General features: G+C 38.8%; 1 pseudogene; it reads right to left on the bottom strand.

The window, feature by feature from the left end:
* Positions 1-2,390: 2,390 nt before the first annotated feature.
* On the bottom strand, positions 2,391-10,470 carry LOC109253284 (60S ribosomal protein L39-like; annotated as a pseudogene).
* Positions 10,471-27,966: the final 17,496 nt, after the last annotated feature.

Here is a 27,966-nt window from a genome sequence, read left to right as displayed (position 1 = left end):
ATATTTTTTAATAGTGAAACAATCTACCACATTTGTGATTCACACATGTCTAATTTATGACCAAACATTATATATGCTTACAATTATTATTTGTTATTATTCCTTTACATTTCCAGAAGAAGAAATATCACAGTGTGACATTTCATACTATAAAATATATGCTATACATACTATATGTTCTTTGCTATAGACTCCAGAAGAGGAGCTAGGTATTTTCCCGTTTGTTTGAAAACCCCAAACCGTAGGCTCTCGGTGACCTTCGGGAGAGTGGTCAACACCCAACTTTACAGTCAAGTAGGAGGGCACCAGAACACACCATGAGCAATGATCATCAGGACTGAGAAAGGACACTGTGTTTACCTGCTCAATTTGAGGGCTATTTCCGTGGAGGCCACTCTTCTATGACTAATCTGTAGGTGATAAAAACCATTGCGAGGACTAATTGCATTCTCATTTACTTTATTCCTTATTATTCTAGAAAGTCTAGTTATAAAATAATATGGGTATTAGAGCAATGGAAGGACAAGCAACAGTAATTTGGAATGCCAGGAAATAAATTCATTGATCCAGTTTCCAGCTAAATCCACAGCATAGCCTTGTATATTACCTGACAGATAATCACACAACCACACAAAACCTGCTTTTAATTTAGGACCAAGATTTATTCAATCAGCTCTCAACTGATAAATACTTGTATAATTGTATTATATAATATAATTTTTACTGTTACATGCTGAAATGAACATTCTTATAGGTATGGTGCATCTGTATCAATATTTGCTAAGGATAAGTTCCTAAATACGGATTGCTGACTGAAGTGGTATGTACATCTTTAAGTCTTCTGATTCCAATCCATTGGTTCTCCCACCCTTCAGTATCCCCCAATCCTTTGATGCCCTCATTTTCCTCCTTATCCAACTCAAATTCCTCAACAAACATTATCATTTGAACATATCCTCAACCTTCTGACCCCTCTCACTTCATTGTACTCAAGGCAAAATCTGTAACTCCTGTAGAATCCAACTCTCCATCTACTCTGCACCTGTGGCCATCACAATATGGCCAGAGAAGAACACAGAATCATATCGACTGGTCTCACTTTAAATTTATGGCCAATCAAAAAGAATGAAATCTTGCCATTTGAAGCAATGTGGATGGAACTAGAGTGTATTATGCTAAGAGAAATAAGTCAGGCAGAGAAATATATGATTTCACTCATGTGGAATTTGAGAAACACAACAGATGAACATAGGGGAAGGGAAGGAAAATAAGATAAAAAAGAGAGAGACAGGCAAACCATAAGAGACTCTTAAATACAGAGAACAAACTGAGGGTTGATGGAGGTGTGTTGGGTGAGGGGATGGGCTAAATGGGTGATGGGCATTAAAGAGGTCACTTGTTAAGATGAGCACTGGGTGTTGTATGGAAGTGATGAATCACTGGGTTCTACTCCTAAAACCACTGTATGTTAACTTGAAATTTAAAAAATTAATTTAAAACAAAACAAAACAAAAATAATAAATTTATGGCCACCAACTTCAAATGAGTCCTTAATGTTTCCAGGCCAGCATGCTAGATATCTCTAGACCAGTCATCCTCCCATTATCCTCCTTGCCTGTTTCATACTATTTTGTTTCTCATCAACTTCCCACCTCTCCCCCGCCTCCCCCGCTCCCCAGTCTTAAACTCAGGTTCCTATTTCACCAAAACTGAAGTAACCAGAAGGGAGAGAATCCATAGAGTTCTACCACACAACACTGTCTTAACTGCTCTTATATTCTGTCCTCCCAACTGTTACCATAGATGAATGGTCTACCTCAAGGATATCACTCCAGCAATTTGCTCTCTTGCTTCTACATTATCATTTTCTCTCTACTGCATCATTCCCATCAGCATACAAACATACTGCTGTCTCTCCATTTTAAAAATAAAAGTATTTTCTCTTGACCCTTCCCTTGCCAACAAGTATCCCCTTTTAGCAAAACTCTTTAAATACTTGTCTGTATTCACAGTTGTCAATTTCTCTCCTTCCATTCTCTCTTGTTATTATCTTCATTGAGGTATAATTTACATACAATAAAATTCACCAATTTGTTGGGTTTTGAAAAATGTAAACATCATATAACAACCACCACAATAAGTTATAGAACATTTCCATCATCTGCAAAATGTTTCCACACACCTTTTATCCTGCCTTTTTTTTAATGATTCCATTTTATCTCCACTATTGGTTTACAAATTATACTTGTTTTGGTTTTTTCGATTAATGGTTGTTCTAGGGAGTCCAGTATACATCTTTAATATATCACAGTTTACTTTTGAAAAATATTATACCATATCACATATAATTTAAGAACCTTACAATGGTATATTTCCAAATTCCCCTCTTCCTTTGTACTGTCGTTCTCATATACTTTGCTTCTGTATGCCTGTAATACATTGTTGGTAGATTTGCTTTAAAGAATTATATTTTAAAGAATTTTTTAATAAGAAAACACTTCTGTATTTATGCACATATTTACCATTTCTGGCATTCTTCTTTCTCTGTGTACATCCAAGAATCCTTTATTATATCTTTCTGCATAGGGCTACTGGCAATAAACAATCTTAGCTTTTGTTGGCCTTAAATTTTTTTTTCAAACAGAAGATCTCACATAGTTATTACTGAACCAATCTAACAGTAAAGAAGCATAGAAACACGGAGAAAAATCATTTTCCCAATAAAATACATCTGACTGTTCAGATAGTGGTGATGTTTTCAGCTTGATATGATAAGACACTACTGATTATAATACAGATACAATATGTAGGCCATCTCATGTGCTATTCCTCAGAGACCCAGCTTGGTTCTTCTCCAGTGTTTCCTCTTGGAGTTGTACCTGATTTTGTTACCAGTTTTCATCCAAATCCATCCAAATTAGGGAATGGGATGATTCTGCTTTTGTTTCTTGGCCAAGAATTGCTCGATCCTGAAAGTCTTGTGAGAAAACCTGCTGAGGAACAGAGTCAACTGCATTCATCACAGTGGTAGAGTCAGGAAGTAAGAGCAGTCTTAGAATGTTTTTATTTTGCTTTTATTTTTGAAAAATATTTTCACTGGGCATAGGATTCTGGATTGACGTGATTTTGTTTCTTATAGCACTTCAAAGATACTGTGCTGTTGTCTTCTGGTGTGAAGTTGGCTGTCGTTCTTGTCTTGTTTCCCTGGGCTGCTTTAAAGATTTTTCCTGTTTTCACTGGATTTCAACAATTGATTATGATATACCTGAAAGCAGTTTAATTTATGTTTATTCTGTTTGGGGTTTCTTTTTTTTTTTTTTTAATTTTTTTTAATGTTTATTTTTGAGAGAGAGAGACAGAGTGTGAGTGAGGGAGGGGCAGAGAGAGAAAGACAGAGAACCTGAAGAGGCTCCAGGCCCTGAGCCGTCAGCACAGAGCCCTATGCGGGGCTCGAACTCACAAGTGGCAAGATCATGACCTGAGCCGAAGTCGGACGCTCAACCGACTGAGCCACCCAGGCGCCCCTGTTTGGGGTTTCTTGATCTTTTTATGTCTATGGGTTTGTCACTTTCAAGAAATTTGGATTTTTTTCTGGTCATTATTTCTTCAGTTATATTTTATGTCCTCTTCTCTTCCCCAAGTCTCCTCTCCACTGGGACTCCAATTATACATATATTAGACACTTTTATTAGCCCCACAATTCATTGAGGTTGTGGGGTTTTTTTCCCTCTGTGCTTCAAGTTTACTTTCTTTTACAGTGTCTTAAAATTCACTTATCTTTCCAGTACTGTATTTTTTTTTATTTCTAGAAATTATATTTGGTTTTTAAATATATATATATATCTTGCATATCTCTCCTAATTAAGTTTACATTTCTCTTGACATCCTTGATCATGTTTATAAGATTTATAGTACTTGTTTTAAGGTCCTTATTTATGAATTCCATGATCCCTGTCATTTTTGGTTCTATTTCTATTGATTGTTTTTTAATCTGATTGTACATCAAATTTTACTGATTCTTTGAAGGGCTGGTAATTTTTTAAAAGTTTATTTATTTATTTTGAGAGAGAGAGAGAGCAGCAGAGGGGCAAAGAGAGGGAGAGAGAACCGCAAGCGGGCTCTGCACTAAAAGTGCAACAGGTCTCAATTCCTCAAACTGTGAGATCATGACCTGAGCTGAAATCCAGAGTCAGACACTTAACTGACTGAGCCACCCAGGTGCCTCTGAAGGCCTGGTAATTTTTATTGGATGAAGAGTTGTGAATTTTGCTTTACTTATTACTGTACTGTATTGTATTCCATTAAAGATTGTTGAATTTTTTCTGGCATCCAATTAAGGTACTTGTGGATAATTTTGATCCTTTTGAAAAAGGTTTGATTTTAAGCTTTCTTAGAGTGGGTCCAGAACAGGCTTTATTCTGGACTAATTTAGTTCTATCACTAAGCCAAGACCCTTCTGAGGACTCCAACCAATGTATTATGGGATCTCCTCATTTTGATTGGTGGGAACATGAATGCCTTCCAACACTATGCAATCTCCAGAAATTGTTCTGGCTCTTTTCCCTGGCCTTGGGGAGTTTCATTTAAGTGCAGATCAATATTAGCCAAAGACTCTAGAGGGTTCCTGTGGATATCTTCAGGGCTTTTCTCTGTGAAGCACCTCCTTTTCAGTATGTTGCCTTAAAAATCCTAGCTATCTTGATATCCCTGAATTTTGATCTTAATCTCTTCAATTCAGTAGGAGTGTTAGGCTCTTTGGGCTCCCCCTCCCTAGAGTATGACCTGAAAACTGGCTATGAACAATAAGCTGGGAGATCATAAAGCTCATCTCATCTCCCTTCTCTCAGTGACCAGAGTCCTGTGCTATCTTTTGTCCAATGTCTGAAAACCATTGTTTCATCTATTTTATCATGCATTTAGTTATTTGTAGTTGAAGGGTAATTCCTATTGCTGCTAATTCTTTCATAGTCAAAGGATATACTCTCCTTTAAACTTATTCTAATCAGCATTTGCTCCAGCATTCTGCTGACACTCTTTGCATCAAGGCCACTAATGATCTCCAAATTGTTAAATCTAATACTACCTATATGTAAGATGCACAAGGGCACCTGGGTGGCTCAGTCGGTTAAGCATCCGACATCAGCTCAGGTCATGATGTCCTGGTCTGTGAGTTTGAGCCCGCGTTGGGCTCTGTGCTGACAGCTCAAAGCCTGGAGCCTGTTTCTGATTCTGTGTCTACCACTCTCTCTGCCCCTCCCCCACTCACGCTCTGTCTCTCTCACTCTCAAAAATGAATAAATGTTAAAAAAAAATTTAAGATGCACAAAAGACCACTAAGTCCCCTCCAGAACTGATAAAACTATGATAGATGATGTAAGTAGGGTGGCATGTTAAGAGCACTGAATAAAACTATAGCACTTTAGGTCTAAAGAAAACTAGTCATGGATTCTCAAGACTTTCTTAGACAGCATGAAGCTCATCTAGGTGAAATACAACTTGTTTTAAAACATACCCAGGATTTGATTTTTATTCAGGAATGGTGAAGACAACAGAACAGGAGACAATTGCCATTGAAAAGGTGGTTTGTTACTCACTGTTTGAAGAGGAGAGAGATATTCCACACCACACAGGGCAACATGGGGAAGCACAGGGTCAGATAGGAGGCAGAAGGAGCGAGGGGAAATATGGGCAAAAGCCTTTATTTATGGTTTGTGTGGGAAGGAATGAGTAAGGCAGGGTAAACAGCTGATCAGGCATAGGGCTGCATAGTTTGAATTGTTTCAGTGGGCCCTAGTCTATAGGGGTGGTCCCTAGGTGTCCAGTACCTAGCCCTGGGGTAGTTAGGGCAAAGGAATATTGCCTCCTGGAATATAAAAGTGAGAAAGATGGGGTGGTTTTTGAGTACAGTCTCTGGATTTGTTAGTTTGCATACAATAGGTATGCATATGAAAGGCAAGTTGCTATCTTTAGGAATTAGCTAAACCTGGGAAGGGCAGTCCCTCCCCTGTCCACAAGGACACAACATGTCAAAACATCATAAAATACATATCATAAGAAACATTAATACACAACAATAACAAATTGATCCACCCTACAAAGACTTATCTTCTTCAGGGAATGAGAGAGGGAAGACATAATGATTTCTAGAGACCCTGGTTCAGTCATAGGCCCAGAGGCAGGGCACCAGATTCATTGCAGTATATGGGCCACTGTCTTCTCTCAGCTGGGTTATTGCAGTCTCCTCCTTGCTTCTATTTTTACTTTTCTTCTCCACGCTATACTCCACTGATGTTTAATTGATACATGTCTGATCACATTGCTTATCTGCTTAACACCCTATAGTGGCTACTCGCTACATAGAATCACTCTCAAACTTCCTTACATGAAATATAATTTAGTCTCATTTCTTGCCATAAACCACTCTTCCCCCTCAATGCCCTACACTCACCAAATCTCCCCTCTCCACACATGGTATAGTCAGTTATACTGAACCTCCCCTAGTTCTTTAAAGACATCATACTCTTTTGGGGCACCTGGGTGGCTCAGTCAGTTGAGTGTCCACTTTGACCTAGGTCATGATCTCACAGTTCCCAAGCTTAAGCCCTGTGCCGGGCTCTGTGTTGACAGCCCAGAGCCTGGAGCCTGTTTCAGATTCTGTGTCTTCTTCTCTGTCACTCTCTCTGCCCCTCCCCAACTCATGCTCTGTCTCTATCTCTCAAAAATAATAAATAAACATTAAAACATTTTTAAAAAAAAGACATCAAACTCTTTCTAGTTCTTCATGAGTATTCCCTCTTCAAAGGATCTTTCAGACCTTGATTCAACCATATCCTCCTCAGAGAGGTTTTTCCTGACTGTCCCCCAATCCAACTCAGCTTCAGGGGACCTCCTCAATCTTTGCACAGCACTCACTGCTTCCCCACCACGGCACAGTCTAACAACATTTCTATAATCGCCTATTTACTTCTCCCATCTTCCTTGAAGACAGGCACCACGTAAATTGTTCACCTCTGTATTATCAGCACCTAGTACAGTGGTTGGCACATGAGTCTTTTGAGAAATGTATGTACAATGTGTCTGAATGCACAAAGCAGCAGAGTTCTAAGACCAGGCCTAGGTAAACTGGGTTTGAGTGTCCCCAGGGGGGCCTCAGCAGAGACACTGGTTTGAGAAGTGCATCAAGCTTCTAACATTTTTTCCACTGGGATGAGTGGGGTTGGGCCTGGGTTGGAGAATTCATAAACCTTCATTCCTGGTCCTGAATTAGAACAAAACCAATCTCCAGGGGAACAAGCAAGAGGAGATATAGCATTTTCTTGGGAGATCTCTTCTCAGTAAGTTTACTTTGGGCCCTTTAGTTTTTAATGCCCAAACAAGTTGATATGCTTATCAGTAATAGTGCTGTGATTTTATACTGGTTTAAAATGAGGGGTGCCTGTGTGGCTGAGTTGGTTGAGCGACTGACTCTTGATTTTGGCTCAGGTCATGATCTCACGGTTCATGGGTTTGAGCCCCGACTCGGGCTCCAGGCTGACAGTGTGGAGCTTGCTTGGGATTCTGTCTCTCTTCTTTCTCTGCCCCTCCTGCACTCTTTCTCTCTCAAAATAAATAAATAAACTTTAAAAAAAGATGTAAAATGAGGAGAGGGATGACTACACTTGACAAAAGAAGATGAGCTATAAGAAATCCAGTGTTAAGAAACAATAAAAATTCTAACACTTTATAAACTTTGGGATATCTCTCTTTAATTTCAACATTAGATAAAGGTGATGAATATTACATCTCCATTTTTCTGAAGCCATATTTCCCAGAAAAAGATAATTAAATTTTTGAAAGATTTGAGAGTGAAATTTCCAAGGCTAAGGGAAACTTCCTATGGGAAGAGAAGTTACTCAAACACCTACAAAGGAAGAAGAGTTGGGGAGGAGGGTGTGGAGGTGGTAAGTAGCTATAGTCAGTTTTGACTGAGGTCTGGACAAGAGGAACTGGCCTGAAATTGTAGCAAGATGTATTAGGTTAGGCCAGAAGGGAAAGTGTGGAATAAAGACCCAAATCACTCTCTCTCTCTGTTAACACACACACACACACACACACACACACACACACACACTAGCAGATTGATTTATACCTAGTTTGTTTAAAAGAAGCTCTGATTCAGAAGAGAAGAGCATATGTCAGACCACTTTCCAAGGCACCTTCAAATATTAAATATCAGACTTTTTTTCTCCCTCTAGCGGTTCCTTTTGCAAAAGAAAGGGACCCTCTACAGCTGGACTGCTCGTTTGAACATATGTCAGCATTGTTTTTTCCACTTTAAGAGATGCTTTCAGAAACTGAAAAAAGAGTGAAAATAACTGATAACATCAACACCAATATCAGAAAAGCAACCATGCTGGTCTGTGGGTACTCTGTATAATATGTTAGTAATAGATGGTGGGAATTGGGGAATAGGAAGGACCTAGGGTTTTTCTTTGTTATTATGTATTGTGAGCCAGGCTTTAGGAAAGATATATCTTACTGTAAATGTTTGCTGTTGAATCCACCAGCACCAACCAGAGCTAAGACTAATGGATTTCAAGATAAAGGCAGATTTAAGTGAATGTAATTTAAGCAAGAAATTGCTAAAATTGAGAGCATTAGACTAGGGAAGCTCAGACAAGGATTTGTGCATTTTAGATAGTTGGCTTAGAAAACCAATTGGTAATGTCCTTTTCAAATCTAAGATTCCTGATGCAGGGGTGTGTGTGTGTGTGTGTGTGTGTGTGTGTCTGTATAGGGTACACTGTGTGTAAAATGCCAGCTGCAGCTACTTCCTACTCTGAGAATGCCCCTTCACCGTGCTGTGGCTTTCCATTCCACAAACTCTCCACCAACACGGCATCTGTAGCAACAAGAAGGGTTTTACGGCCTTTCCTGACCTTTTTGTTGCTGATGTTGTTAGAATGGGGAGGGGTGGGGAGGGGGGGAAAGAGAAGTGTCCCAGCTGGGAGCACCCTCTGAGGAGGGGGCAAAGATCTCACCTAGAAAGTTCCACAATTCTCTGATTTGTGCCTCTATGATGTAGGAAGCACTTTAGCTGCAGATTGTCAGAATTGTACTATTTAACTATCTTTTGCCATTTTTTTCTTATAGTCTACCCTGTGCCTGCAGTTTTATTTTCAATGGTTATCCTAAGTTTTTCTGGACACTCCCTGAATCTCTTAGACCTGAATTTCTCTTTCTGGGCCTTGGCCTGTACTGCAATACTAATTTTCATGATTGGTTTCCTTTCTAGGCAAAATTGAGGTTTTGGATAAATGTATCCCCAAATGACAAATTGTATGGTTGTCATATATTTGTCTATCTGTAAGTCCTGTCATTAAAAACAAACAAACAAACAAACAAACAAACAAACAAACAACTAAAGCCATGAGTATTGTGCAAAAAGAAAAGAGTTAACAAGTTGTTTACAAGAAAGTGATAGCCAGTTGTATTTTCTGGCAGCAGAAAGGAAGGTGCATTGATTTTGGAATGAGGAAACTTGGGTTCAGATAGAGGGCCTGCTTTTCATTGACTTCGGGCTCTTAACAGCTCTGTAAAATTGAGAGTTAAATGTGGCTGGATATGGAAAGGCCCCCAGAAAGTCACCACCAATAAAGGGCAGGAGAATTTGCACTGAATAATTAGGAATTGGGGCAAAATTATGGTTTCAAAAATGCCTATACATTTTCTCTGTGCCCCCCAACACCCAACCAAATACTAAATATTAAAAATACAATACTAAATCTTGAAATACTAAATCTTAAATAAAGAAAAAGAAAGGAAAAATCCCAGGAATGTATGTGAATCTGATGTTGCTTTATTTAGGGCCTTTAGAATAGGTGATACTTTCTATAAAATAAATTTTTTCTAGAGCTGAAATGCAAAAAGACTGAATCATTTTTACGAAAAATCAAACTCGTCTTGGAAAGCACTTCATCCCCTCAGACAAGGCTCCCACCCCTCTGAAATCCTCCCATCCGCTGTGTGCTTCAACCCCTAGAGGGCAGCATGCCCTCAAAGAAACTCACGCAGGGCCCAATTAGAAGCCATTTAAATGGCCAATTATTTTCTTGAATTGTTTCTTAACAACCTTAAAAAAAAGACCTAAAAAAAAAACCTCATTAATAACACTAAAGAATGAAAGAGAGTATTAGCAATTTCTAATGACTACCATAGAAGTATGTTTTATTGATGCCATGACATAAAATTAAGAGAAACTGGTGAATCATCCTCACCTTTACTGAAGGAATTCTCAGGAAGAAGCACCTCTGGTTTCTCAGATGGGGCCGCTCCTTCTAAAGTGATTTCCTGTCATAACCTCTCCTCGAAGCCTCTCTTCAAAGCTCTGAGTGACGAGGCGAGAGTGAGTGATACCTGCTCTTCCTCACCCCATCCCCTACCTGCTCCGCTTGCTTTCCTTCTTGGCCCAGTAACATATGGGCACTTCATGTATCTGAGACCAGGGTCTTAGTCACCCTTCCTTGGTTTCCAGGATTAACTTTCACTTTCCCTCACTAACACCTATATCACTGCCTCATATGTAATGGAGAAGACACAGGCCCACAACACCTGGACCCCATTCCCCACCCTCCGTGATACAACAAAGCCCACTGCACACACCCCTCAGAGACTCCAAGGCCGACCTCACCCTGTTCTACCCCTGGGGCTTCATTCAGCCTCCTCAGCAACTGCCCTGTCTTCACAAGCCCTGGGTTGTAATCCAGGTTCAAACACTAATCAGGACCTTGTGCAGATTCGAATGTGCAAAATGAAGGCTGAAGCCAAACGACTTCACCTACCTTCTAGACAGAGAGGGATTACCAGTAGAGAACCTGGGAGAACAGGTAACACAATTTCTCCCGTTCATAGGAGCTAGCATCTATGCTAATTCTGATTTGACTTTGGGGTTTTTGGTGACTCTCCATCTTTTCTCAAACTGCATTGGTTTAGGCAGATAAAACTATTTGTATCTATGTATGTGATGTTGTTGAAACAGGACACTAGAGGATTTTTTTTTGTTTTTTTCTTAATGAAAAAATCCCAATATTAAAAGGTCATATCCATTAATTCAATCGAACATTATTTTCATAAGCAAATATGTTTGAAAAAATTAGCAAGTAAATGCATAAATAAATTACCTACATTGAAAGCTGTTACTGGCAGATATGATAACATGTTTCCTGTTAACTAGTTTACATTTCTTTTGAAGTGAATTTCTGGCTGACAGTGTTTATGTCACAGATGGTATCCTCACCTGCTTCATTAAGGCCTGTTTAGAATACAGTTCTAATGTAGGTTTTATTCCATGTAAAGCCACCTAGAGATAATTTTAAATGATCATATCGACTAACAAACACGTAATCAAGAAGCTCTTAAAATTTTATTAAAATTCAAGTCTTTTACCATTAGCAAACCTGCTTCATTAACATATTAATAGATAATGTTCCTGCTCATAATTAGCGTGCATTTTCTTTGCATCATTGTAGTTGAAAGAATTCAGGTGGAGTTTGATAGAAAAGTTGGGGTTTTTTTTGTCTGTCAACAAAGCACCTGGGGGGAACAACCGAGGCTCCTGACCACCATTTCCATCTTAATCATTTGCTTCCTCCTACCCATAATTTTCTCTCCTTCAATCTCATCTCATCATTTATATTCCTCATATTCAGCCCACTATGGATTATAGACATGATAAACAATGAACTACAGGTAACTGGGTATGGATCTGGTCCACTCATTGAAGAATGAATCGCTACCTGCAAGAGAAATCCCAGGCACAAACACTATTTTCATCTAGAGTTTGAGAGAAGTGGGAACATTAAACCTGAAAAGAAGCTCATCTCTTTCTTTAAAATAAAAAAAAAATTGGGGGGCACCCTGGTGGCTCAGTCAGTTGAACATCCGACTGGTGATTTCAGCTCAGGTCATGATCTCACAGTTCGTGAGATGAAGCCCCATGTCAGGCTCTGTGCTGACATCTCAGAGCCTGCTTGGGATTCTCTCTCTCTCCCTCTCTCTCTACCTCTTCCCTGCTTGCATGAGCATGCTCTCTCTCTCTCAAAATAAATGAAATAAACTTAAAAAAATAAATATATTTTAAACCACTTATTTAAAATGTGTGTGTGTAGAACAGAGAATATAGCCCATGTCTGTGGTATCTTACAGAGAGGAATGATTCAGGGAGCCATCTAGGGCATTTTTGTTTTTGTTTTTAATGACACAAGATTAGATTAAGGCTATAATCGAGATCCCTAGAATAAGGCCACAGTGTTACTTTGAAATATTCTCACTTAAGTGATGTATTAGTTGTGATACATTAGCAACAAAGGATGGAATTAGTATTATCTCTTAAGGTCACAATCTCATCTTAAGATGGAAAATGATATTTATACCAGAAATAAATATTTATGCTACAAATAGCAATTATGCTCTCATATAGTCTAAACAAATGGTTAATTCTATTTACCAAAATGGTTCTGAAGCCACACCATTCTGTAACTTTAAAGCTTCTCTGTGATGCAAGGCAGAAACTACTCACACATTCTAGGCCTACTGGAACATCTTGTATGGGTCAGAGATTCATTTTACTTATCAGGAGTACACATTATAGTTCTGCTGCACTTTCAGTATCTTAGATCTTAGGAACATCCATCTGGTTATCCCACTCATTTTATCCAGGAGCAAATGCAGACCCAGAGAAGTTCATCAACTCTGTCTAGGTCTCTCGGCTTATTAGGGGCAGAATTGGGGATTAAACTTCAGGCCTTCAAGTTTATTTATTTATTTTGAAAGAAAGAGAGAGTGTCAACAGTGGAGGGTCAGCGAGAGAGGGGAGGGAGAGAATCCCAAGCAGGCTATGCACAGCATGGGCAGTGTGGAGCCCCATGCAGGGCTTGAACCCATTAACTGTGAGATCATGACCTGAGCCAAAACCAAGAGTCAGACACTTAACCAGCTGAGCCACCCAGGCAACCTCTGATTTTTTTTTTAAACCACATCTCTTTCTTACCATTTTCTAGTCCTGATTTTCTCAATAAGAGAAAAAAAAATGATATCTACGGACTTTTAAAATGATATAATATGCTGGCTTTGAGGGGAGAGTTAGTTGAATGTAATCACAAAGAATGTTTTCATCACCCACCCAGGACACCACCTAGACAAAGGAGGATTCAAACATACTACTCAAGACTTAGCTGGGACCACCAGGAGAGGTGCTGCCCCTTTGCCTTTCAGTAGTGTGATCCTGAACTAGTATTTCTACACTGATGATTTAAACTTACAGGACTTAGTAAAGCACTGTCCACTAGAATTTTCTGATACGTTAGATATCTAAACTGTCCACTGGGGGAACCACTAGCCATATGGCTATTGAGCACTTAAAATTTGGTTAGTATAACTGTGGAACTGAATTTTAAATTTTATATCTTCTTAACTAATTTAAATTTAGATAGCCGCATATGGCTGGTGGCTATTGTATCGTATCGTATCGTATCGTATCGTATCGTATCGTATCGTATCGTATCGTATCGTATCGTATTAGCACAGATTTAGTATATCCCAGAGAAGAGTTAGATTCATATAATGTCAGTGAGCTAGAGACCCCTGGTGGAGGGGACTGTTATCTGCAGGACACCAACACAACTTAAAGAAAGGTAGGTGATTTTTTTCCCCTAAAATGCAGACATTTCAGGACTGTTCACATATTTTGATGCTAGGTGTCAAATTTTCTAGGTATTACAGGATGGAATAATGAGGAAATCAGGGATTTATTAAATCGATTGATGTTCACTGTAGTCATATCACGCTTCTGTTACTAGTTTATTGACAGGACACTTAGCAGGACAGTGAAAACTGGTTTAAAACACTGCATTGGATTGTCTGGCATGATTAATGAAATGTCCTAGGGCCCCAGGCAGGCCAAAAAGCATTCATCAGGATGGATGGTGGTATCAAATTGTATTACATCAATTAAGACACGATATAGCTTGTAGGAAGTCTGCACCTAAATTCAAGATAATAGCTGTTTGATCACTTCAATGGTCTTTCTACCCCCTTGCTGACCTACAACCACACACAGTTGCCCCCATAAAGCTAAGGTAAACTGGTGTCATTATATCAAGTTTAAAAGGGGAGATTTTATCTTTTCTCTCTCTTCAACTGTGCTTCTTAAAATGGAGCTTGCTGATATATTTGGTTAATTTCTGATCCTACTGCCTGCTATACTATTTGTTTTTCTCTTTAGCCATCAAAAGCCATAATTACCCAAACTATGGTCTTTATTACGTTCCCTGTCCAGGGAATTGAGGGCTCCCTCTCCTTTCTCTGGCTGTTCTTACTTCTCCTATATTCTGTCTTTGCTTGGTTTCAATCCCAACTCCTGCTTTCTTGACTGAAAACTCCCAAAGTACCAACGACAAAGACTGCTAGCTGACCCTTATAGTTGCCAAAATTAATAGAACCAACTTTGAGCTAGCATATTCTGAGCATTTTCAATGTGTAAACTTCTTAAAAACAATGCTCAGGGTATGCTAGCTGCTATTATTAGTATGTAAAAATCTTAAAGTCCTATGTAGCCAGGCCCATCACTAATGGCTTTCAAGTTTTCTAAATTATATAAGCAGTTCTCCTCCCACACCTCAAAGTTGTCCAAATACCTTCCTAAATACCTGCAGATAATTTGATTATATACCTGGAAAATCAATGATACTCTATTATAAATAATAAGAATTAATGAGAATAAATTGAGAAAGTAGCTAGGTATAAATTTTCAAAGAAAACATAGTAATAACTAAAACTGGAACTGAATTTTAAATTTTATTTAATCTTAACTAATTTAAATTTAGATAGCCACATGTGGCTGGTGGCTATTATGTTGGGCAGTGCAGATTTAGTATATGCCTTGGAAGAGTTACATTCAGATAATGTCAGTGAATTGGACCATGAGTTTAAACATACTCAGGTATGACTTGAACAGGAAAGAACCTATAGAGAAAAATCATGACATTGTATTATAGTACATGAACAATGAAGGTTGATGGGGGTGGGGAAGGGGAAAGTGAGTGATGGGCATTGAGGAGGGCACCTATTGGGATGAGCACTGGATGTTGTAAGGAAACCAATTTGACAATTATATATAAAAATTAAAAAAAATAAAGTACATAAACAAAACATGAATCAATGTAAAGACATACTATGTTCTGGATGGGAAGATGACAATAGGATTTTCTTAGAGCTAAAAAAGTATATATGTGTATGTATATACACACACACACACATATTCATGTGGAAAATAAACACATTAGAATTGCCATGAAAGATTTTTAAAGTTGGTAAAATGTGTCCCAGACATAAAAATCTACTATAAAGCTGCTATGAACAAAACAATATGACAATGACACATAACTAGGATGGTCAGAGAACTCATTACAAAGTTCAGCCTTAGGGGCACTTTGGTGGCTCAGTCTGTTGAGCGTCAGATTTTGGCTCAGGTCATGATCTCACAGTTAGTGAGTTCAGGTCCTACGTCAGGGTTTGCACTAACAATGTGGAGCCTGCTTCAGATTCTGTCTCCTTGTCTGCATCCCCCCTCCTCTCTCTCTCAAAAATAAATAAACATTAAATAAAAATTTAAAGAGAAAGTTCAGCCTTAGATCCAAGTTCATAAGTGTGTCATTTCAGTTCACTGAGAAAAGAATAGTTTAATGAATGATCTTGGCAAAACTCATCTCCCATATAGAAGAAAACGTGGTTAGATCTCCATCGCATACCCCACAAAAATTTTTAAATCTGCCTAGAGTTATCTTATTTAAAAAAAATTTTTTTAATGTTTATTATTTTTGAGAGACAGAGTGCAAGCAGGGGAGGGGCAGAGAGAGAGGAGACACAGAATTCAGAGCAGGCTCCAGACTCTGAGCTGTCAGCACAGAGCCGGCCGTGGGACTCGAACTCACAGACCATGAGATCACGACCTGAGCTGAAGTTGGCTGCTTAAGTGGCTGAGCCACCCATGTGTCCCCGGAGTTATTTTATTCTCAATAAATCACTGGGAACCTCCAATTTCACTTAAAAAAATCTTTTTTTTTTTTTTAATTTAGAGAGAGAGAGAGCGTGGGAGCAGGGGAGAGGGGCAGAAGGGGAGAGAGAGAGAGAAAGAGACAGAAAATCCCAAGCAGGTAACACCCCCAGCACGGAGCAGGATTTGGGGCTCAATTTCATGATGCTGGGACCAGAACCTGAGCTGAATGCAAGAGTTGGTCACTCAACAGACTGAGCCATCCAGGCACCCCTCACTTTTTGATATAAAGATTGTATCAGTTAAAAGAGGCCAGAGGTATGGATATCCTCTGTAAAAAGTTTATAGTTGAAATCTCCATTTTCCTTAAAAAAATATAAGATATATTTTATACCTTATTAAAAAAAGATATAAGCACCTGAAACTAATGTAGCACTGTGTTTCATTGTCTATTATACTCAAATTTTAAAAAGATATAAAATAGATACTAATATTCTCACTTTTTAGATGAAATATTAAATTGCCTTATTCTCAATAATTGGAGACCAAAAAATGACATTAGAGACCCATATTTTTAAAATTCTAGTACTCCAGGAATGCTTGGGTGGCTCAGTCAGTTGAGCATCTGACTTTGGCTCAGGTCATGATCTCATGATTTATGGGTTCAAGCCCCACGCGAGGCTTTGCACTGACAGCGTGGAGACTGCTTCGGATTCTCTGTCCCCCTCTCTCTGCCCCTTTCCCACTCACATGGGTGCTCTCTGTCAAAAATAAATAAAAATTTAAAAATATTTCTAAAAAATTCCAGTACCCCATTATGCAGTATCTTACTGTTTTAAATTTTCCTCTTGTTCTGGTTTTAGCACTGAAAGTCTTGCATGCGGGGGAACCCGCAGTCCTGGGCAACTAGACAATTGGTTACCCTACAAAAGATCTTCTCTTTTACAACCTAAGACAAACCATAACAATAATAGGGCCAAAAAAAAAAACGGTGAAACTATCGAGCCATAACTTTGATGAGGACTCTGATGTGAAGAATCATTATCAGCTTGAAGAATTTCTAATACTTTTAATTATAGACAGTATTAGGTGATTTATTGAGTATGACTGACTCCCTGTGGAGAAAATTAGTAAAGTATATTCATGAAATTGCCATCCTAACTGACAGGAATATGTGACAAGATAAAAAAACAAATAAATAATAGTTATTTATCAATAACCAAGTTTAATGAATTGTTTTGTTACTTTTCCTGTCCCTGTGCATGTTAGCTACTGCATTGCTAGAAGCCAGATAGCTAATTACCTACATGAGTGATAGATCAATCTGTGCCAAATCTCAAATCTTGAACTTAAAAAAATCATTTCCTTCTTTATTGCTTTTATTTACTTAATTTTTGGTCATCTATATTTACTTAGTATTTGTGTAAGTAAAAAATTATAATGAGTAGTTTGATTATTAAACAGTTGAAAGTTTTTCTCCATTATCATAGACTTTGAACAAATTCCTTTTCCCTTTGAATAATCAAAATTTTTTTAATGTTTTTATTTATTTTTGAGAGAGAGAGAGAGACAGAGACAGAGCACAAGCAGGGGAGGGGCAGAGAGAGAGAGAGGGAGACACAGAATCTGAAGCAGGCTCCAGGCTCCCACTTCTCAGCACAGAGCCCTGCACAGGGCTAGAACTCGTGAACCGTGAGATCATGACCTGAGCCAAAGTCCAATGTTTAACCGACTGAGCCACCCAGGTGCCCCGAATCATCAAATTTTAATCTAGCATTGCGCTGAAGCCCAGCAGTGGTGGAGTAGAAAGAGTCTGCACTTTGGAGTCAGACAGATTTACTTGGTTGTATGATCTTGTAGAAGTTACTTAGCCTTGCTGATTCCAGTTTCTCCCTCTATAAAATATGTATAATACCAACCATCTCAAAGAATTGTGTGAGAATCAAATATCATTGTAGATAAACCACCTGGCAAATGACAGATTCTCAGGAACTAAAAACAGTATATGCGACGATTAACCGTAAAACAAAATAGATGTTAACAGGCAGTTAGAAATACCACTGAACCAGGCAACAATATTTGGATTAAGATCAAACTTGTCACTTACTGGGGCACCTGAGTGGCTCATTTGGTTAAGCATCCAACTTTTGATTTCGACTCAGGTCATGATCTCAAGCTTTGTGAGATTGAGCCCCACATCAGGCTCCATGCTGACAGCATGGAGACTACTTGGGATTCTCTCTCCCTCTCTCGCCGCCCTCCCCCTGCTCGTGCTTTCTCTCAAAATGAAAAAATAAACATTAAAAAAAACTTGGGGGTGCTTGGGTGGCTCAGTGGATTAAGCATCTGACTTCAGCTCAGGTCATGATCTCATATTTTGTGGGTTCGAGCCCCACAACGGGCTCTGCTGACAGCTCAGAGCCTGGAGCCTGCTTCACATTCTGTCTCTGTTCTGTCTCTCTGCCCCTCCCCTGTTCGTGCTCACTCACGCTCTTTCTCTCTCTCTCAAATATAAAATAAAACATAAAAAATTTTAAAAAACTTGCCCCCTACTAACACTGAACTTTAAATATACCCTTAACTCTGATGTTCAGTTACCTCAACTGTAAAATGAGAATGATTTATCCCTGTGTAACTCAAAGGGTTTTGAAGCTAATTTTGTGCCACCTTTGAAACTCAAATGAGAATATTCCTCAGAGTGAACTGAAATTTGAAGTCCCAGCTCTAGGGCACCAGGGTGGCTCAGTTGGTTAAGCATCCAACTTTGGCTCAGGTCATGATCTTGTGGTCTGTGAGTTCAAGCCCTGTGTTGGGCTTTGTGCTGACAGCTGGGAGCCTAGAGCCTGCTTCAAATTCTGTGTCTCCCTCTCTCTCTGCCCCTCCCACACTCACACTCTATTTCTCTCTCCTTCAAAAACAAATAAACATAAAAAAAATTTGAAGTCCCAAACCTTAGTTTTATAATTTTAAAGAAATATAAAGAAAAATGGAGACTTACAACAAGGGGTCTTATACCTAATTTCCTCCAACAGTTTAAGGTTGAAATGAATTTGCACTATGAGAGGACTCTTCAGCTTAAAAGTTATATTTGGGGTTGAATCACTTTGTGCAATGTTTTATACTTTTAACTTGCCTTGAGAACAGAACAATGAGAAAAGTATGCTTTATTTCCATGAATGAATGACAATAGTAAATGGACAAAATTGTGATATGATGCTTATTTCACAATATTTTTCTTCTGAAACTAGATGTATGTTGGCCTGTCTTTTTAAACAGCGCAAACAATTTTTCCTGTAAAAGGCTGGTAGTAAATATTTTCAGCTTTGTAAACTGTGTGGTCTCCCTGTCTACTATTCAACTGTGCTGTTGCACTGTAAAAGCAGACATAGACAAAAAATAGACTAATGGGTATAACCCTGTTCCAACAAAAGTTTGTTTATGAAAACAGGCAGCAGAGGTTGGCCTGTGGGCCATAGTTTTAAACCTCTCAGAGATTCATTGTTTGGCCATTTGGGCCCTCAAGACTGTTGAGTTAGAAGAATAAAGGTAACTAACTTAGGCTGTTAAAGCAAAAAAAACTGGAAGGAGTTGAAAATCATAGTAGCAGCTCATTGTTCCTTTTTTTTTTTTTAGTTTATTTATTTGTTTAGAGAGAGAGCATGCATGCACACGCAAGCAGGGGAGGGGCAAAGAGAGAGGGAGAGAGAGAAACCCAACCAGCCTCTGTGCTCAGCTAAATTGCACAACCATGAGATCATGACCTGAACCGATATCAAGAGTTGGACATTCAACGGACTGAGCCACCCAGGCACACCTCATCGTTCCTCTTTAAATTAAATCCAGCATTGGAGAGGATGTGAAGAAACGGGAACCCTCTTGCACTGTTGGCGGGAATGCAAACTGGTGCAGCCACTCTGGAAAACAGTGTGGAGGTTCCTCAAAAAATTAAAAATATACCTACCCTATGACCCAGCAGTAGCACTGCTAGGAATTTACCCAAGGGATACAGGAGCACTGATGCAGAGGGGCACTTGTACCCCAATGTTTATAGCAGCACTCTCAAAATAGCCAAATTGTGGAAAAAGCCTAAATGTCCATCAACTGATGAATGGATAAAGAAATTGTGGTTTATATACACAAGGGAGTACTACGTGGCAATGAGAAAGAATGAAATATGGCCCTTTGTAGCAACGTGGATGGAACTGGAGAGTCTTATACTAAGTGAAATAAGCCATACAGAGAAAGACAGATACCATATGTTTTCACTCTTATATGGATCCTGAGAAACTTAACAGAAACCCATGGGGGAGGGGAAGGGAAAAAAAAGAATAAAAAGAGGTTAGAGTGGGAGAGAGAGCCAAAGCATAAGAGACTCTTAAAAACTGAGAACAAACTGAGGGTTGATGGGGAGTGGGAGGGAGGGTAGGGTAGGTGATGGGCATTGAAGAGGGCATCTTTTGGGATGAGCACTGGGTGTTGTATGGAAACTAATTTGACAATAAATTTCATATAATAAAAATTAATTAATTAATTAATTAAATCCAGCACTGAACATTTAGAACTACCAAAATGTGGCAAGATATCTACGTGTTCTTTAATTCTCCTTTACGTTCATGTCCACACATCAGCTATCCTACCATAAGTTTTGCCTCAGTTAGATATCCACGACCTCCAAGGTTGACCCTCATTTGGCTATTTTGTTCCTTCCCAGCCAAGATGTAGCTCCTAGTCACCAGCTCAGTTCCTTGTCCCTTAAATGGGTTCCTGGCAAGGCCAGTGCATAATTTTCAGGGTACAGTGAAAATTAAAATGCCAGACACTTTGTTCCAACAGCAGGAATTCAGTGCCACTAAAGGCACTAAATATAAAACTAAACACTCTCACCATGTGATCCATCAATCAAGCTCCTCGGTATTTACCCAAAGGAGTTGAAAACTCATGCCACAGAAAAACCTGCACATGGATGTTTAAAGCAGCTTTATTAGCAATTGCCAAAACTTGGAAACAATCAAGATGTCCTTTAGTAGGTGAATGGATAAATACACTGTGGTACATCCAGACAATGGAATATTATTCAGCACTAAAAATAAATAAATAACCATGAAAAGCCATGGAGGAAACTTAACTATATATTAGTGAAAGAAAGAAGCAATCTGAAAAGTCTACAAACTGTACAATTTCACTAAATGAAATAGTAGAAAAGGCAAAACTACAGAGATAATAAAAAGATTAGTCGGGTGCCCCTGGCTGGCAGTAGAGCTTGGGACTCTTGATCTTGGGGTCATGAGTTCGAAACCCACATTGGGGGCAGAGTTTACTTAAAAACACAAATAAATAAAAAATAAAAAGATGAGTGGTTACCAGAAGTTAGTGGGGAGAGAGGAATGAATATAGGCAGAGCACAGAGGATTTTTTGGGCAGTGACCCTGCTTTGTTTGATACTATAATGGTAGATACATGTCATGATATATTTGTCCAAACCCATAGAATGCACAACATGAAGAGTGAACTCTAATTTAAACTATGGACTCTGGGTGACAAGGTTATGTCAGTGTAGTTTCATCACTTGTAACAAATGTACTCCTCTGGTGGGGGATATTGATAATGGGGAACCTATGCATGCATAGGGGCAGGGGATATAGGAAATCTCTGTACCTTTCCTTTAATTTTGCTGTGTACCTAAAACTGCTCTAAAAAGTAAAGTCTGTTTTTAAAAATGGGAAATGAGATTGTCTCCTTGACAAATTTTGCCCACCATGCTTCCTTGAACAGATTGTGACTACGTCTTATATTAGTTATTGATTCCTCACATTTCTTCCAAGAGTCCCTGGAAACTTTCAGTGCTGAAGATTTCACTATCTAGCACCCAAAAAGAGGCTTTCATTACCCTAAGCTCTGTTCTAATTGTCCAAGGAAATAGGTTCTCTCTTCTATCTTTTGTAATTCCTCTATCCAGGACATTTTTTCTCAGCTAATATTAGTACCAAGAAACCCTAAATATCCTTTAATGGTCAATTCTTCTGTCTGTTTGAAACTATTTCCTCTTTTTATTCAAGTCCCTGGGGCTTGATTGAAGTACACTAGTTTGTGCAGATTTTATAAGTTATTGTTTTATAAGTTACTAAATCTCTTGTCTTATATTTCTCAGCACAGACTTAAAATCAGACTCTCTTACCTGAAAATTAAAATAAATTATAAAATGTTCTTTAAAAAAACCAATTGAGGGGTGCCTGGGTGGCTAAGTTGGTTAAGTGACCAGCTCTTGATTTCAGCTCAGGTCATGATCTCATGGTTGGTGAGTTCGAGCCCCACATTGGGCTCTGCACTGAGCATGGAGCCTGCTTAGGTTTCTCTCTCTCTCTCTGTCTCTCTCTCTCTCTCTGCCCCTCCCCTGTGGGTGCACTTTCTTTCTTGCAAAATAAATAATAAGTAAACTTAAAAAAAATCCAATGGAAGGAGTGAAGAACTGATACATGATCCAACATGGACAAATCTCAAAAACATGATACTAAGTGAAAGAAGCCAAACACAAAGACCACATGTTGTATGATTCAACTCATAGGAAATGCCCAGAATAGGCAAATCTGTAGAGACTGAAAGTAGATTAGTGATTGATTAGGGCTGGGGGAAGGAATGGGGAGTGACTGCTAATGGACATGAGGTTTCTTTCCAAGCTTATGGAAATGTTCTAAAATTGGACAGCTGAACAATTCTGCAAATACACTAAAACCATTGAATTGCATATTCACAATGGGAATTTTTATGGTATGGAAATTACATCTCAATGAAGTGTTTAAAAATAAAATCAATGTATATGAGCCTCTGTTGGACATAAAAATCTAATTCCAGCTCTTCTCTTCTTAACCTCTCCTTTTCTCTTCCTTTTTGCCACTTTCTATTTTTATTCCTTCTAGAGTAGCCTTCTAAAGCTCATTCAAGAACATCACAAGTTTTCTTTTTAAAAATGCATTTAATACATGAAAATCTGAGTAGGGACAACTACTAAAGTATGAAGTTATGATTTGTTTTATGACATCCTCCCTCATTTCCATAAGTTGGAAAATTTGCCTAATAAATTATGAAAAGTTTATTTAAGTTTTTATGAAAATCTGCTTATTTTATGAAAAATATCAAGGCAGGGGTTGAGAAGAGAGGAGACCCCAGATAGGGCTGCTGCTATGATGTGAATGTTTGTGACCTCCCCAAATTCATATGTTGAAGCTTAATACCTAACATGATGATGTTTGGAGGTGGGGCCTTTGAGAGGTAATTAGGTCACGAGGGTGGAGCTCTCATGAATGGGATTAGTGCCCTTATAACAAGAGTCCCAAGAAAACTTGCTTCTCTCTCTGTTCTCTGCCACATTAGAATACACTGAGGAGATGGCTATCTGCAAACCAGGAAGCAGATCTCACCAGACACTGGATCTGTTGGCACCTTGATCTTGGACTCCCCAGCCTTCAGAACTGTGAGAAATGTTTGTTGTTTAAGCCACCCGGTATATGGTATGTTTGTTATAGTAGCTCCAAGCTGACAGCACCAGAGTCCCCCAGAGTTCACAGCACTGGGACAAAGTTGCTGACAGTATCAAAACTTTGGCTACAGGGATGCCTGGGTGCCTCGGTAGTTAAGCATCTGACCTTGGCTCAGGTCATGATCTCTTGGTTTATGGGTTCAAGCCCTGCATCGGGCTCTGTGCTGATAGCTCAGAGCCTGGAGCTTGCTTCAGGTTCTGTGTCTCCCTCTGTCTCTGCTGCTCCCCCACTCACACTCTGTCTCTCTCTCTCAAAAATAAATAAATAAATAAATAAATAAATAAACATTAAAAAATATATTTAAAAAATCTTTGGTTACATAAACAGTCCCTAAACATATATTATTTGTCTGGTTGCTGGACCTGAACTAGAAAAAAGCAATAGAGAGAAGCTAAATATAAGTTAATACTAACAACTGCCATTATTGGCCATTGATATGCACCAGGCACTGTGCTTGCTGAGTGCTTTACACACATTCAGCTAATCAACGCAACAATCAATCTTATGGGCAATTATTATCTCTAAAATACAAATAGAAAAATTGAGACTCAGAGAAGTTAAATAACCTGCCCTAGGCCTCACAGCTAGTAAACTAATCTCCATATGTGTAATCAGACCTCTCATTCAGTGAAGAACCCCAGAAAAATTACTTCTACAGCCTAAATCCCAGAGAGTAGAGGGCACCCAAAGTTCCATTTTAGAACCCACTAGTTGTATGGTATAGCATTAAAACTAGAGTTATCATCAATGAAGTAGTTGTTTTCTTTACGTTTGCCTGTTGTGGTTCAGATTGCTGAGTCTCTTCCCCCAGAGAATGAAAATATACTTTAGAGCTTTAACTCATAACAAAGGGAAATATGTCATCTTACTACTTATTTTAAACCACCCCCTGGAGTGCTATGATTTGCCCATCTTTGATCAAATGTTCTTCCCAAGCAGGCTGATTTTATGAATTTTCCGGAGCTGTGTTAAATGGCATCCCATTAGCATCAACATGAATGAGAAGCGAGGGGGTGGGCTCCTCACAAAAGCATGACCTCTTATTAGTTGCTATTCTGATACTTCATTTGTCAGCACTGATTTAATGGTGGGAAGAGAAGGCTCATAGGAGATTATGTAGAAAGACTATGCTACACTTTGTAGCCTTTCTCAAGCCATCAGAATAAAGAATTGACTGCTACTTACATCCATAATTATATATGGCATTTTGGCTCTGTAATTAAATTCAAAATAAGTCACATGCAGCAATTTGTTAAATTTAAATAGTGTTACAAAAAATAAAAAAGATCACTGAATGATACGAGCTTCTGAACTTAGAGATATGACTTGAGGAAAGACTCATTCACTCAAACTAGTAGGGATTATCGCTGCAAAAATAAACTCAGTAACACTTAATTCTGTGAATCTAGGATGTATTAGAATCTGTGCCATTGGTTGGGATTATACAATAAATAAGAAATTCAAAACTTTAAGTTCAAATAAGTAATGTTCATAGGCTGGTTTCAATTTGTTATCCAAATGTTCTTTAAGAAATACGTGTAATATTTATTAAAATCTAGTAGGATTTTCCCAGTCCTTAAGAAGGACTGAGTTACAAAGAAGAGATTATTCAAATCAGTAGCAAGAACTAGGACAAATCAAAATAACTGTGTATAACAACAAAAACACTGGATGCTTGCTGAAAATTTTTTGGTTGAAAAGCACTTTTATATAGGTACAGATATCCCAGGAGAGTCCAGAAAAAAAAACACTTGATTTGTGATCACTTTAAGCTGTTCTCTGTCAGTTGGAGGAAACAGGCAATGTGGGACAGGGAGAATTGGGTAGCCCAAAGCTAGACTTGCCCAATGGATATGATAGAGAGTGAGTGGAGGTGGGGGTGGGGGTTGATAAGGGGATTTTTGCCAGTGTTGTCATAGACAGAACTTGAATGTCCAGAACCTGGATATTAGGCATGGATGATATAGCACACACAGTGTGCTGGTGTGGCTGGAAGTTTAAAAGGCTTCACTTCTCCAGTTGGGTGGAGTATCTTACTTTCAGCAAGCTAACAGGAAGGCATTAAACTTCTAGTGTGATGTGAAGGAGACAATGGGAAGCCATATCTATCTACCTGTATCTCTATCATGGGTATAAACTTTGCTCTGCTTGTTGGTTGCTTTAATAAATCAAAGTAAAGGCAAACTTGAACCAAGTCTAAGTTATTGTTCTTGCCTATGCTTGAAACTGAACCAAACATTATAGTTTTCTGAATATACTGTATTCATCCTCTATGGCCAAAACCAGGTTCCCAATAATCTGAATTATGAGTTATTCAGTCTGTTATGAATTTATATATATATATATATGTGTGTGTGTGTGTGTGTGTATATATATATATATATATATATATATATATATATATATGGCTATGGTTATAGGAAACCAAACTCCTTAGAAAAGTTGTAGGCTTTGTTTGGCCAAATTATATTTTCTGTGAATTTAAGTATCCCTTAAACCCATTTTACCCAATTGTTTACCTTAAAGATGTCACCATACATCTTACATATTTATATGGTGCTTTTATAATTTTCAAAGAATTTTACCACTATCTTTCACTTTTATTGTCACTATATTCTTTTCTTTTTCTTCCCGTTGGCAGGTATTAGACATTGAATTTGAAGAGTTGCTGGCAAGGTTGCAGAGCAAAAATTCTCATATGCTACTGGTGGGAATCCAAGGAGGTACAGCCAAACAGTTTGGCAGTTTCTTATAAAGTTAGATATAAACCTATAATATGACCCAGCATGCAATCCCATGCCTAGAGAGGTAGCTAAGAAAAATGAATACTAATGACTGATTAGTGATTGTGTGATTAAACACAGAAATCGGTATTTACATGCTGCTGGGAGCTTTGTTCTTAATTGCATGCATGCACGCGCACGCACACACACACACACACACCTGAAAACAACCCATATGTTCTTTAACTGGTGAAGTAATGAATAAACAAGCTATGGTACATCCATACAAAGGAATACTCCTCAGCAGTAAAAAGGTATGAACCACTGGTACATGTAACAAAATTGATAAATCTCAAACACATTATGCTAAGTAAAAGAAACCACACTCAAAAGGCTATATATTATGTGATTCCATTTATATGAAGTTCTGGAAAAGGTAAAATTATAGGGCCAGAAAATAGATCTGTGGTTGCCAGGGGCTAAGGGTAAGAAGAGTTGACTGCAAAAGAATGGCACAAGAGAATTTGAGAGATGACTAGACTGCCATGGTTTCCACAAGAATGACCCTGAAAGATAACCCCTTTAGTGGGTGTAGAGTGCTTGGGGGAACAAATCTGGGAGTCATTTCAGTGGTGTCTCCTCCCTCCAGTACTCCTGAAGACAATGGGCCCCAGCTGCTGCAGCATAAGGGCTTTTCCTGTGCAAAAGGAAGGAAAGGAAAACTATTTTATTGAATTCCCACTGTGGTGCCTGAAGGAGCTGAGAATAAGAAGTTTTACACACATCTCATTTTATCTTCATAACAGCTTATCATCCCCATTTTACACATAAGGAAACTGGGGCTCAAGTGATCCACTGAGAGTGAACTCAGGCACCTCTATGCTTAACTGACTCTCACCTTATTGAGCACAGACAATGGACTCACACACTTGTTATTAACCTTTCTTTCCTGTTACAGAGTCACAAAAATTTTCTATAACTAGAATATGGAACTACATCTATTCTGGAGGAAGGAGGGAGCACCCTTTTCTAATTTGTACAAAAGTGCTATCTGGGCAAATAGTGGACCTAGAGTCTTTTCACTGGCCCTGACTGACTGCCCTCCTGCTGGTAAATGATCACGATGCCTATCTCTACAGACCACCCTTATCCACCGGAGCCCATGTTCCTCTGGCCTCGGGGATGAGAGTTTGGGCTGGTATATCTGGGGGAGGGAAAAATTCTCTGGAGTCTGAGGAGACAGGATGGGGAAGTCAGGAGGGCAGAAGCAGAGAACAAAAAAAAACCTAAGGAAGCTGAAGGATGAGGGCAACGAAGTATAACAGTGGAGCCACCAGGAAAGTCTAACTGCTTTGTCTTATGCAATCATTGGGTAAGCTTTCAGAGTTTGCTTACCCTAGAAAAACTAGTTCTCTGGTTAATCAATCTGTGTGAATCAACATCCAGACCGGAGTCGTAAAAGCTCATCCCCTATAAACTGAAATTGTATCCCAGTTTTTAACTCTAGGAGAAAAGTGGGAGCCAAAATGGTTGATAAGGTTTGTGACTGAGTGTTTTGTCTGCCATGTCTGTACAAGTCGAAGTTGCTTTTCACTACAGTCTTCCAGGCAACACCATTGGGGTTCTACCAGTCTAGTCTCTACTGTGATGGACTAATTCCCTTGTCCCTGATGGAGTA

The sequence above is a fragment of the Panthera pardus genome, unplaced genomic scaffold (assembly GCF_024362965.1).
Source record: "Panthera pardus isolate Hobbes unplaced genomic scaffold, ASM2436296v1 HiC_scaffold_24, whole genome shotgun sequence".
Classification (NCBI taxonomy): Eukaryota; Metazoa; Chordata; class Mammalia; order Carnivora; family Felidae; genus Panthera; species Panthera pardus.
The sequence above is the reverse complement of the archived record's forward strand: the minus strand, read 5'-3'. Positions and strand labels throughout refer to the sequence as shown.